At 42.0% G+C, this 12,541-nt stretch overlaps 1 protein-coding gene across 21 annotated transcripts in view; it reads left to right on the top strand.

The window, feature by feature from the left end:
- The window catches only part of Trpm3 (transient receptor potential cation channel subfamily M member 3), an 818,801-nt gene that overhangs the window by 794,185 nt on the left and 12,075 nt on the right, over positions 1–12,541 (top strand). The window lies entirely within an intron of this gene.

The raw sequence follows: 12,541 nt of genomic DNA, 5'->3' as shown, positions 1-12,541 counted from the left end.
AGGAGAACTACCATCTCCTGCATGTAGAGTTCTGGAGTCAAGTGATAACTTGAGAAGTTCAAGACCAGCCTGGGCTACAATAGGAAGTCCTTGTCTCAAATTTAAAAAAATTACTGTGCAATATAAATGTTTATCGCAGCACATACTTGTAACCCTGGTATTTGAGAAATGAAGGTAGGATGGTCAGAAATTCAAAAGGTTACACACAAATCCAGCAACACACAAATCCAGAGGAGCAAGTCATGGGTATTTAATTCTCCTTGTAACTCTCGTGTGACTGTGACCAAAGTGCTTGACAGAAACACCATAATGAAAGATGGGGTTATTTTGGCATGCAGATTCAAAGGGGTCACCCCATGGTCATTGACCCCACTCTTTTGAGAAGACCATCATAGCTGCAGAAACATGTGGTAAAGATGCTGCTTCACCTCATGAAGGCTGGAAACCACAGGAGGGCCACCACAAGGGGTCAGAACAGGACATATCCAGCCCCAAAGGATGCATCCCCAGTGACCCACTCCAGTATCAAGTCCCTACTTCCTACCTTTCACACACACCACTAATGTCATCATATCAAGAACCATTAGGGATTCATAAATTCAGTAAGTCAGAACTTTCATGGTCTAAGTGCATTCTCAAGAGATGGCCCCAGATGTGGGCTTTACTAATTTTATAGGCATTTCTCAATCCAATCAAGTTTACAATTAAGAATAAATGTTACTAAATAAAATATCAAAAAAAAAAGGAAAACTGTTACACTTGGTCTCTGTATTTTTGTTGTTGTTTTGGTTTGAAGAAGAAAATGCTCATTTGATCCTATTTTGTTTAGACACATATCAAAAGGGAGGTGTGTGTGTGTGTGTGTGTGTGTGTGTTGTGTGTGTGTGTGTGTGTGTGAGAGAGAGAGAGAGAGAGAGAGAGAGAACAGAACTGTAAGTTAAGCAATATTTACATCTTTCAGCTTCCTCTGACGAACTACTAGTCAGAGGCTGTTTCTCTCTGAGACACTAATGACGCAAAGAAAAACATTGGTTCCAAGAAAACAAAACCACTCAAACTAAATTAAAGAAAGATTGACGATGAGCCCAATAGTGGCCACCACAGAGGCATTTGTGGATAGGAATGCAGCGTGGCGTGGGTTGATAATGAAATAGGAAGTGGTTTGGGAGAGTCAGCGCCAGAGCACTTGGCTTCTGCTGTCTGCTTTTTCTCTCTACTCTCTAGCCTCTGTCCATGTCATATGCCTCATCCTCCCTAGCTCCCTTCCCTCCTCCTCTCCTCCTTTCAGATATCTTGCTTCACTCTTATGGGACCAATATGGCCTGGTTCTACCTGTCTTTTCAATTAAGTATCTGCCATTGTCTAGCTAAAAATCCCTGCACTGAAGATTAGCTTCTGAAGGACAAGTCTGATTAGCTCCTGGTCACTGGGCAGCGATAGGCTGTTCCAATCAGTTGTGACCTGAATTAGAGGTGGAAGTTTCTTAAGCCTGCCCCACCTGGATACCAGTGACACAGTCTTTAACTCTTTAGGGCCTTCCTGGTTTATAGTCGCTTGCTGTTCACAGAGTTTTAGCTTTGAGCTATTTGGAAATTGATTCACTGTTCTAATGTAATGACGGGCTTCCCAAACCTAGGTATGTTGTTGGTATACTGTGGGGATGTTCTGGGGCTAGGGGAAAAAGAAGAGAGAATTCATTTTCTTTTCATCAGAGTAGAAAAAAAGTGGAGAAAGGACTTTGTCTTCTTAAAGGGCTACCTCTTCCCATAATGAATAGGGAAAAGTGTCTGTAGACTCAATTATGCCAGAAGGCAAACCATCATCCTTTAACCCACAGCACTTAATGAGTGTTCACAAACCTGTACACTGAAGAAATGACTTTTCTTGCCTTGGCCACTTTACAATCAACTATCAGCTGAAGATAACTAAGAGCTTCAGCTCAGACAACAGAAGCGTATAGGAGCAGAGGCTCCATGTGCATGTGTGATAAGCATGTCTGTCATGGTGATAGTTGAGGTAGAAGAGTGGAAACAGACATACAAGGGCTTTCTCAAAGTTCTAATGTGGGTTGCATTGACAAACATCCCATTCATCAAATTAACCAACGTGGCCAAATTCGGAATCAAAGACCAAGAAATAGATTCTATCCATGCAATGAGAATTCCACAGCCATCAGCAAAGGAGCTTGGATACAGGGAAAGGGGGAAATTAGGGATGTTGAGGCAATCCACCTGCTATATCACGGCCCTAACTCACAGGTAAGAACAGCAGCTTCCTATATATCCTCAGTCTTCCCTAGGAGACTAGGATGCAACTGTCCTGATGGGAATTCCTACAACAAAACAATGAACTACTGAGGTTGGATTTTTGAAGCTCTTTCCAAAACCAACAAATAAATGACAATTTATATGTAAACCAGCAAATAAATGACAACTTATATGTATAGTAGCAAGAATATAGCACTAAAATATAAAAAAGAATTGAATTTTCAGGGGCTGGAGAAATGGCTTAGCAGTTAAGAGCACTGGCTGCTGTTCAGAGGGCCTGAGTTCAATTCCCAGCAACCATATGGTGGCTCACAACCATCTGTGATGGGATCTGATGCCCTCTTCTGGTGTGTCTGCACAGAGTGGTAGTGTACTCATATATATTAAATCAATCAATAATTTTTTTTAAAAAAGGATTGAATTCTCTTCCCTCTTCCCCCCAGAACACCTCTCAACATAACATACCTAGGTTTGGAACATCCTGCTTTTTAAATCATTAGATTAGAATAGATTTCTGATCAGCTCAAAACTAAAGCTATGCTAATAGCCAGTGACTATACACCAAGATGGCCCTAAAGAGCTAAAGATTATGTCACTTGTACCAAGGTGGGGCAGACTTATGAACCCCATGACTTTTCTTGGAATCATGGAGCAGTACAATGATAGGAACAGATGAGGTTTGGACATCATCTAATTTAGTGTTTCTCAACATTTAATCAGCCATATTCTGTTTTGTAACCTCTATTCTATTCCTTGTAATCTTTCAACTGAATCAAGTTTTAAAACTCAATTTACATTAAAAAAATACATCATGGTCATAAGTTGAAAATGACTATAATTTGGTGTAAATAGAAGACTATCACAAAAGAAACAAAAGGCAAACACCACACTGTTATGAAATTCTTGGCAGGTGCTTCAGCCTGTCTCAACTTTACTGGAAAGTGGGGTTTGTGAGGGAGGAGTTATGCAAACATTATCCATAAACTGACAGTGTCTTCCTGCTGAAATCAGGAACAACTGAACAAGCCTTGAAAATTTGTCTTACTATCTGACTCAATGCTATCCAATGCTCTGTTCCCATGCCCTAAAATCTTCACAGACTCCCTCATCTGGGGCACTACCCACCCAGGGAAAATCAACAGTCTAACTCGCTTTACTCTTAGATGCAGGACTTGAGGCATCCTGTCAATTTCTAATGGCTGCCTTTGTGCCATGTCATGTTCTCATCATCATGTGTCATGTCAATACATCTCTAGCAGCTGTGTTAGGGACTAGGAAAAGAAGGAATAAGGCAGGAACTAGTTGGTGGTGCCTTTGTACAGAAGCCAGTATGGACTGGTTTACAATTACCTTTGTAATTTCTGTCCTTGACTACATGGGACACTGTCACCCCCAGCAAGCAATAGAAAATTCTACACCATTCCACAGAGACAGCTTCCATCTGGGTACACCACAGTTGAAGACCTTTAGATAAGGAAAATTCTAGAAAGAGTTAGGCATACAAAGAGGGCCCTCTCTAATTGTTTTGACCTGAAGGCTGTCACATTATGAGAAGGAACGAAGGACATTTCTCTGAAAGTTATCCCTCATACTGGGTGCCAGGTGGTATTCTTAGTCTTAGGGACAAACTATAGAGTAATCCTCATTGTCTTGTTGTCTTTTCAAAGTGGATTTTTAAAAGTAAATTTTATTACACTTTTTATTATTCATTGCAGGAAGCATGTGTGTGCCATGATGAGTGTGTGGAGGTCAGAGGACAACTTCCAAGTTAGTTCCCTTCTTCCACCATATCAAATCCAGAGATAGAACTGAAATCATCAGGCTTGGCTACAGGCTACTTTACCCACTAAGTTATATTGCTAGCCCTCAAGACAGATTTTTAGTTGAAAATTATTTCTTCAAAACATGAATTAGAATTTTAAAAGTTAAAAGTTAAATATGAAACTAAGCTCTTTTATCCCATTGCCTGTAGTTTGGGATAAATTTTGTAGGCTTTTTTGCTTTGTTTTGTTTTGTTTTTCAGACATTGAGAGGAAAGAATGGGCCTCAAGAAATAACCTTCTTTATCTCATTTTGAAGAATAATGTCAATCATTTCCAACATCAGTCAGTCTTTAATAGTAAATGTTTCTGGTTTTGAAGGAACAATGTGGTATGCATATTAAATAAATAAACATTTCCTTTCCCTTCATGTTATAGAAGGAGACAAAAATGAAAGACAAGTGTCTTAACTTTGGGGATATCAGTTCCTATGCCCTATCACCCTGTCGCCCTATTGCCCTATTATATGAACTTGCTTTCTTTGTGCTCTGACCTTTAAAGAGTCCCATTTACCTGTTACTTTGAGCAGTTCAGGCCAGTTACTTGTATCATTAAAAACAAGAAAAGAATTCAGGTGTCTATCAAGTTCCCTCATTTGTCTCTAATTGAGATGTTCCTCTCATCTTTGTGTTGTTCCCTCTTTGGGGGCACTAAACAAAGAAACTCTGATCCACCTGGCTTGTATGGATGGCTTCACTGATCTTTCCAAATTCTTCTGAAACACTGACAAAGGTCTTAAAGATTTCAGATGCTCTATCATGTCAAAAATGTTATCAAGATCACACCTCAAGCTCAAGATCTGGCATTTAAGCATGCAGCCACTGGTCACTAGGATGAGCACATTGGCAAGGCCACATGAGAAAGAGTGGAGAGTACATAGGTCAGAGATCAAAGGTACTCATTTCTCCTACATTCATAATTTCATCTCTGGTACCAATTACCATGCATGCAGCAGGAATTCAGCATGTTTTGAACAAAGAGAATGACAGGGGCTCTACCTCTTGATCGCTGTGCAACCTTGAGAAAGGCATTCCACCGATCAACTATAAAGCAAGCATGTTTGTTTGTTTTTCTTTCTAGATTTTGAGATAGGGTCCCATTACATAGCCAAGTCTGGCCATGAACTCCCAATCCTCCTGCTCCACCACCTGAATGCTGACATGACAACTGTGTTTCTTACAAAGCTGCTAGGAAAACCCATAAAGTGCCCAGAGGAGGCTGGCACAGAGCATCCCTTCCATAGATGCTTATTTCAGCTCTGCTGTCTGCACTACTGAGGGTCTCAGATAGAGAAAGAAGTGAGGTTAATATTTTCTGAAGAATCATCTACTTTTAAATAAGCCCTTTTGAATTGGCAGGGCAAGTTCAAGTCCTCAGGGCCTGTGATGTATGGGAAGAAGTCTATGTCACACTCAGAAATGTCTAGAATAGGAAGGTTATCTGATACTGCACATTGGGTTCCTGCAGCTGGGATATAGGTCAAGTGTCTGCTGAACCTTGAGGACTTGAGGGAGACCCTTAAGAGAGCCCAGCCCTTGCATCCCCATTTGATAAAGAGCTAAGGATGATATTCAGGGCAATAAAACAGCAGCTGGTTGATAGACTTCCATAACTGACATGCTGGATTTCAACACACTAACACAATTAGAAAGTGACAATCAATGCAACTTACATTAAATCCTGTAGAAGAAACAAAAGTAATTTTATCAATTAAAAGAACCTTAACACATGTATTAACACTTGTTTGAAACCCAGATCCTGTCCCAACTTTATCTCTTGCTAACATAACATCATAGAGAAATAAATGTAGCTTGCTTCCAAATATGTCTCTGAAAATGTCCAGAACCAGCCTTCCAAATGAAGATTGTTATTTCCAATATTAGATTGATTTCTAGACCAGTCCATGATTGAGTCCGAATAACTGGTCACATTTAAGAAAAATACAGGTGTCATTATAACTTCTCTTTTTGATTCTCTGTTCTACGAGGTCTAAAAACTTGAAGCAAGGCAGCTTGTCCAATCTGGGGTATAGGTAAGCAATGGTGGGTCAGGAACATATGTCCAATACAGCTTCCCAGTCAACATTGTCAGGGCCCTCAGCAAGCTCACAGGTCAACATCATTCTTTGTCTCAGCATCAGCATGTCTCACCCATTGCTCTGGCAACCACCACGCTCCTTCAGCATCCTGAAGAAAAAAAAAAAACCACAAACATGTCCTCTTCCCCATATTCTAAACCTAATCAGGATCATGCCATATGCCAGTAAGTGGATCCTTCCCTTTCACCTATGCATAAGTATGCCTGGTTGTAGAGTCCCATAGACACTGAGCAGAAAGTTCTTTGGCATCCAAATTTTAAAAAAAAATTAAAATAAAAAGAACATGATTTAAATCCCAGACAGAGTTATTAATTAACAGGCTGGCAAGCCAAGGATGGGTAAGATTCTGCACAGAGCCTTACCAACCTAAGACAAAAGTACATTGCTTTTGATAATGCATATTCCATGATGGGTAAGGAAGGCATTCTTGGCAGAACAATCTAAGACATACTCAGTCTTGTTTATGAAATAAAAAAGGGGGAGAGGGAGAGAGCATTTGGGGCTGCTTGGCAAGACTCCAGCATGGGCCAAAGACAAGGAAATGGGCTGTTTGGTAGGAATATGGCATTGGCCAGGAACAAGGAAGTGGGCTTCTGCCAGGATTCTGACATTAGGCTAGATCGAAGAAGTAATTTCAGGCAGGAATCTAAATCTTAGGCTAGAACAAGGAAGTAGGCTTCAGACAGGAAAATGACTTTGGGCTAAGACAGGGAAGTAGGCTCAGATATTTTGGTCATCCTGATAAGCCCTTAGAAACAGTGATCATGGGAGTGTTCACGGAACTTTGTTTATTGCCTTGCTTGTTCTTTGACTATTTGTGTTTATTGTCTTGCTTGTTCCTTGACTATTTGCATCTATTGTATTGCTAGTTCCTCAACCTAGAACTGACCTTAATACTTGCATGTGATTAAAATGGTATAAAAGCAAAAAGGAGGAGAGGGGATGAGATAGGGGGTTTCTAGGGAGGGGAAATGGGGAAATCTACATCTGAAATGTAAATAAATAAAATATCCAATTTAAAAAAAGAGCTAAGGATGGTTCCATGCCTTGTAATAATTACAGTACATTGGCCATATTGTCAAGAGTTTCATCTAAAGAAGGATTCCAAAGTAACATCTTAGCTGAAAGGGAAAGAATATAAAGATTAATTAGCATTATATATATGAGCACTGGATGGGTGGGGGGCCTGGTTTCCTGTGGAGGGTTATACAACGGCATACAGAGTAAGATCTTCTGTTGTTCTAGACAAAGACTTCGGGAGGAAAATCCTGTTTTCTCTGTTGGTTTTTTGCTACCATGACAGCTTTCTATACTAGCGGGTTATGGTAGCACTTGGTGAGAACTAGAAGTAAATAGGAAAACACCTAAACTGTGACCTGGTAGTAAGCATCAATGTAGCACTTAGAGAGATGCATGGCATTGCATCCTGGTGTCTTGTATCACCATGCAGAGAGTAACACCATCTCTCTGTTTAGCACCTGCATGTGCCAGATGGTGCTTAGGAGACTGTGTTCTTCAGTTTGATGAACAAGAAAGACCAAAAATTCTGCTCTCAGAGCTTATATTCTAGGAAGGATGCTGCTGGCTCTTTATTTCAGATTAGGTCTTTCCTATTTCAGTTCTGGGAATTGAACTCAAGATCCTATTCATGCTATGCAAGTACTTTTAAGTAAGTACTGGAAAGGTTGGAGGGACAGTTCCAACCACTGGAACGCTCTTTCACAATGTATGGCTGTAGCTTTTTTTCATCACCCACATAATCTGGCCAGATTGTGACTAGTCCATCAGTGTGTTCCAAAGCCCAATTGTCCATTTCTACCTATGAATGCATCATTAGCAGAACTGGCATTTGTAGTCCCTTCTGTGTGATATGTCAGTGTGACCCACATACACAGAGCACAAGGATCCCTTCAAATTTGGCTGTAACTGTGCAGATGTAGCAGCTATAGCCAAATTTCCCTTCTGTGCCCACATCTGCCCAGTGCTGCCAGTTCTAGAACTCACTTTCTTTGCTTTAAGGGTTGCTGGCTATGTACACATATCTTACCAGTTCTTCAGACTTGTTTCTACCCCCTTGATTTTTGTAAATAGTACATATTGCACAGTTAGACAAAATTTCAGCATTATCAGAGTAGACCTTTCAAGTTGTTCCCTACTTTGGGGAAGAAGGAAAATAACTGAATCTCTGCTTTGGCTCCTAAAACTTAAGACACCAACTCAGAGGGCCAAGCATGCTGGTGGTGGGCACCTTTAATCCCAGCAGAGGAGAGAGGCAGAGGCAAGTGGATTTCTGTGAGTTGAAGGGCAGCCTGGTCTATAAAGTGAGTCCAGGACAGCCAGGGTTTGTTTTATAAAGAAACCCCTGTCTTGAAAAAAAAAATGACTTGGCCTGAGCTTGGGGTCAGATGCTATGTACTTGGGTACTACTTCAAACTTCCTATGTATTTCAAGGCTCTAAATATGAACATCTTGTTTTACTGACTGTGGATGTGGATGGGGGTGTTGAGGGTAATTGTATCACCTGGTAACCCCTCTACCTCTACCCCTAGCAAGGTTTAACATACAAGCCTCCTTCAGCTCAGCCTCCATGGTATTAGGATTATAGATATTCACCACCATACCTACCTACAATCAAGAGTCTTCGTTGCAAGTGATAATGACCCAATTAAAGCTGACTTTGGAAAAACAGGCTTGTACGGTTTGTGTAACTGGAGATGGCTGGTTTCCTGCATATCTCAGTCATAAATTTTGGTTCTCCATGATGTCCCTCTCATCCCTTTCTACTTGACAGTCTTACATTTTGTTGTAACTAGGGGATAAGGGAAGCAGAGTGAGTTCACAAGGGTAAACAGAATGTTCTTATTCAAGGAAAGGACAATGGATATAAAGGAGCTAGACTCTGCAAACATCTTCTACAGGAACTCTATTGACTGTCATTGACAAAGACAGAGATGACAACATGCTACTTGATATAACACAGGCAGTGATTAATTCATGTTTGCAAAAGTGTTGGGAGAGAAAAGGACCCAAATGTAAATCAAGAAAAGTGAGCAAATGAGGAGATGCAGTGACGCAGCCCCCAAATCCCTAAACCTCCATCCATGTCATGCGGGGTGTCTTGGTGTACATCCCTGGGGATATCCCTATCAACTTGCTGGTATCATAGGACCATTGCAATAACCTACCCTCCTTCCTAATAACTGCTGCTTGTCAGGTCTGGAAGGCACCCTGTTCATCTCCATTAGTGGTAGACATCTGTGTGTGTTTGAGTTATCGCACTTTCTAGTGCTGACAAATACCCAGAACAAGAGTGTCATTAGAAGCTCTCATGGCACAATCCTTCGTACTAACTGCTGCCCATAATGCTCACAGCTTCTTCGCTGATATTGCCAAATAAAAGCTGCCTCTTAATGATTCACTTTTATTATCATTATCACTATCACAAGGAACATATAGTTCATTTATGCCACACTTGCTGTAGACTCTAGATCAGCTATTCTCGACCTATGGGTCGAGACCCCTTTGGGCCTGCCTATCAGAGATGTACATTACAATTCATAACAGTAGCAAAATTACAGTTATGAAGTAGCAATGAAATAATGTTATGTTTGGTGGTCACCACAGCATGAGGAACTGTATTAAAGGGTCACAGCATGGAGATGGTTGAGAACCACTGATCTAGATGATGTTCCTCAGACTGGCCTGACTCTATAACCGCCTGACTGGGCTAAGCTAACAGCAATAGCACAGATGCTCAAGAAAGCATCTTCTGTTTACTCGGTCAACAAATGCCGACTGTTTACAAGTGCATGCAAACATGCTATGCGTATGTGCTGAGCTAAGAGGAGGGTAACCTTGAAGAATGATGCTCCATTGAGAATCTCGTTATGGTACAGACAAGTAACTGGACAGTGGCAGCAGTGTGAGAATCCCAAGACAAACAGTAAGAGTGTCAGGAGCCTAAGGATATGACCAGCCCGATCCTGGCTAGGGGGTTGGGGAAGGAGAAGCAGGTTGCTAGACATGCATGGAAGACACACCCTAGGTCAGGCTTGAGAGTGGGTCTAAGTTGTCCACAAGTCTAATGGAAGCAACAGAAACAATGTGGCTTAGAATCAAGAAGCAAAATGGAGACTGGGCTTCTAAGAACTACAAGAAACTTGGTCCAGGTTGTGCCCATAGGGAGAAGTAAGAAGAGGCAGCCCTGGAGAGCCACCTGTGGAGTCTGGACATCACCTGTCAATGTATTTCCTTCCACAACCATCTTACAAGGCTGTCTTCGGTGGTCAGTACTACCCAATTATATCAAGAGCAAGATACAACCGTTCCCACATCCAGTGATCTGCCATATAGAGACAAAGGGAGTGCTTTGGTCAGCTTATCCTGGCCATAAAATTAGGGCCCACTTGCTGGCCCACTGCTAATAAAACCCTTGCTGGCTACAAAGGTGTGTTTTACATTAAAAACAAATCATGTGGCTTTTGCAACCTGATTTAAAGCTCAGTTACTCAACTATTAGAGCAACTGACAAGGAAGGTTAAGACGAAATGCCACACCTACCATGCCATGGGGCTTCTGGTTCAATTGTCTGGGTGAGAACTAGATATTAGTAGTATTTCAAGCTTCAGGGCTGAGAACCTCTGCAGTGCCAGACAGAAGGAGTTCTAGAGAAAAGCAAGTACCCTTGCTGTCCTGTTCAAACCTTAGAGATCCAGGGCCCCCATGCAAACCCTCAGCAGTACCCTATGGGAAATGCTGAGTCCTCCTGAGGCACTCTTACTAAGAGTGCTAAAAGACAGACATAAAGTTACCCTGTTTAAAGGCCAATGTAAAGCAGCTGGAAAGGAAGGGCTATCTCACCTACCCCTAGTACATACCTGCAAGCAACATCTACCTCTGCAATGGTTTGAATGACACTGGTCCTCATATCTTCACATATTTAAAGGTTTGGCTCGACGGGCAGTGGTGGCGCATGCCTTTAATCCTAGCACTTGTGAGGCAGAGGCAGACAGATTTCTGAGTTTGAGAGTTCGAGGCTAGCCTGGTCTACAGAGTGAGTTCCAGAACAGCCAGGGCTACACAGAGAAACCCTGTCTCAAAAAAAAAAAAAAACAAAAAAAAAAACAAAAAAAAAAAACAAAAAAAGGTTTGGCTCCCAGTTGGTGGAACTGTTTAGAAAGGATTAGGAACTGTGGCCTTCTGGGGGAAGTGTGTCACTGGGGGGTGAGGGGGGCTTTGAGGTTTCAAAAGTGTACACCAGGCCCAGTCTCACTCCTCTCCCTGCCTGCTGCCTGTGAATCAGGTATAAGCTCTCAGCTGCTGCTCCAGCACCATGCCTGCCTGCCTGCCTATTGCTATGCTCCCTATCAAGATGGTCATGAACTAACCCTCTGAAACTGTAAGCAAGCCCCTGATTAAATATTTTTTTATGTTGTCTTGATTACTGTTTCTCTTCATAGCAATAGAACGGTAACTATGCAGGGTTCTTAAAGCATTATCCAGGACTCCTCCCACCCCCTGTCGTTACCTGGAAACTCCAAGCTGGCGTCATTAGCATATTACTTCTGCTCACCCAATCCCACACAGCACCTTCCTTCTCACTCCCACCTCCACATCTCCCTGAACACCCCTGCCTTTGTCGTTTAGTCACTGGAGTTAGGTTTTACGTCGTGCTCCTGAAATGCACATATTTGGAATGAAAATGTGGTTGGCTTGTTTTTTATAGACAAGTAGCTTTGGGCTCTGTGGTCCTTCCCTGTTACTCCATTCCTCATTATCCTCCTCATCCATCAGGGACACTGAGTGACAAGCTCTCTGGGTACTTCTCAGGGTGCTGCCCAGCACTGTTCCTTCTGTACTGAGACAGCAAATCGTTGGCCAAGGCTGTGGATTGTTTCTCACAGCAATTAACAGTTGCCCTGGTGTTAATTTCCAATCAATAGCCTGCCATGCTTGGCTCCAAGCTGTCGGCTGGAGGCCTCTACAGCACATTTTGAAAGTAACATGCCAAGAGTAGGACTTTGGCTGTGGTTCCTCCAAAAGCCCTCACCAAAGATTTTAGGAACACCAAATGCCCTCTCACCACTACCAGGGGTCCAGAGACTGAGGGCTCAGGCAGGTGGCTCTAGACATCTCTTTGAGTCTGATGACAGATTGGGGACACAGGTGGAACTGCCTCTCCTCAAGAGTGGTGGCCCTTTGAATATTCATGAAGATCTCATTTTCCTATTTTGGCTTTTTTGAATCGTTTTGCTGTTTGAGGTGGCTGTATTTTTTTCTTCCATTTAAACCCTTTCATTTAAATCAATCTCTCTCTCTCTCTCTCTCTCTCTCTCTCTCTCTCTCTCTCTCTCTCT

Source organism: Grammomys surdaster, unplaced genomic scaffold (assembly GCF_004785775.1).
Source record: "Grammomys surdaster isolate TR1022 unplaced genomic scaffold, NIH_TR_1.0 141, whole genome shotgun sequence".
NCBI lineage: Eukaryota > Metazoa > Chordata > Mammalia > Rodentia > Muridae > Grammomys > Grammomys surdaster.
Note: the sequence above shows the minus strand (reverse complement) of the source record. Positions and strands in the feature narration are given on the sequence as shown.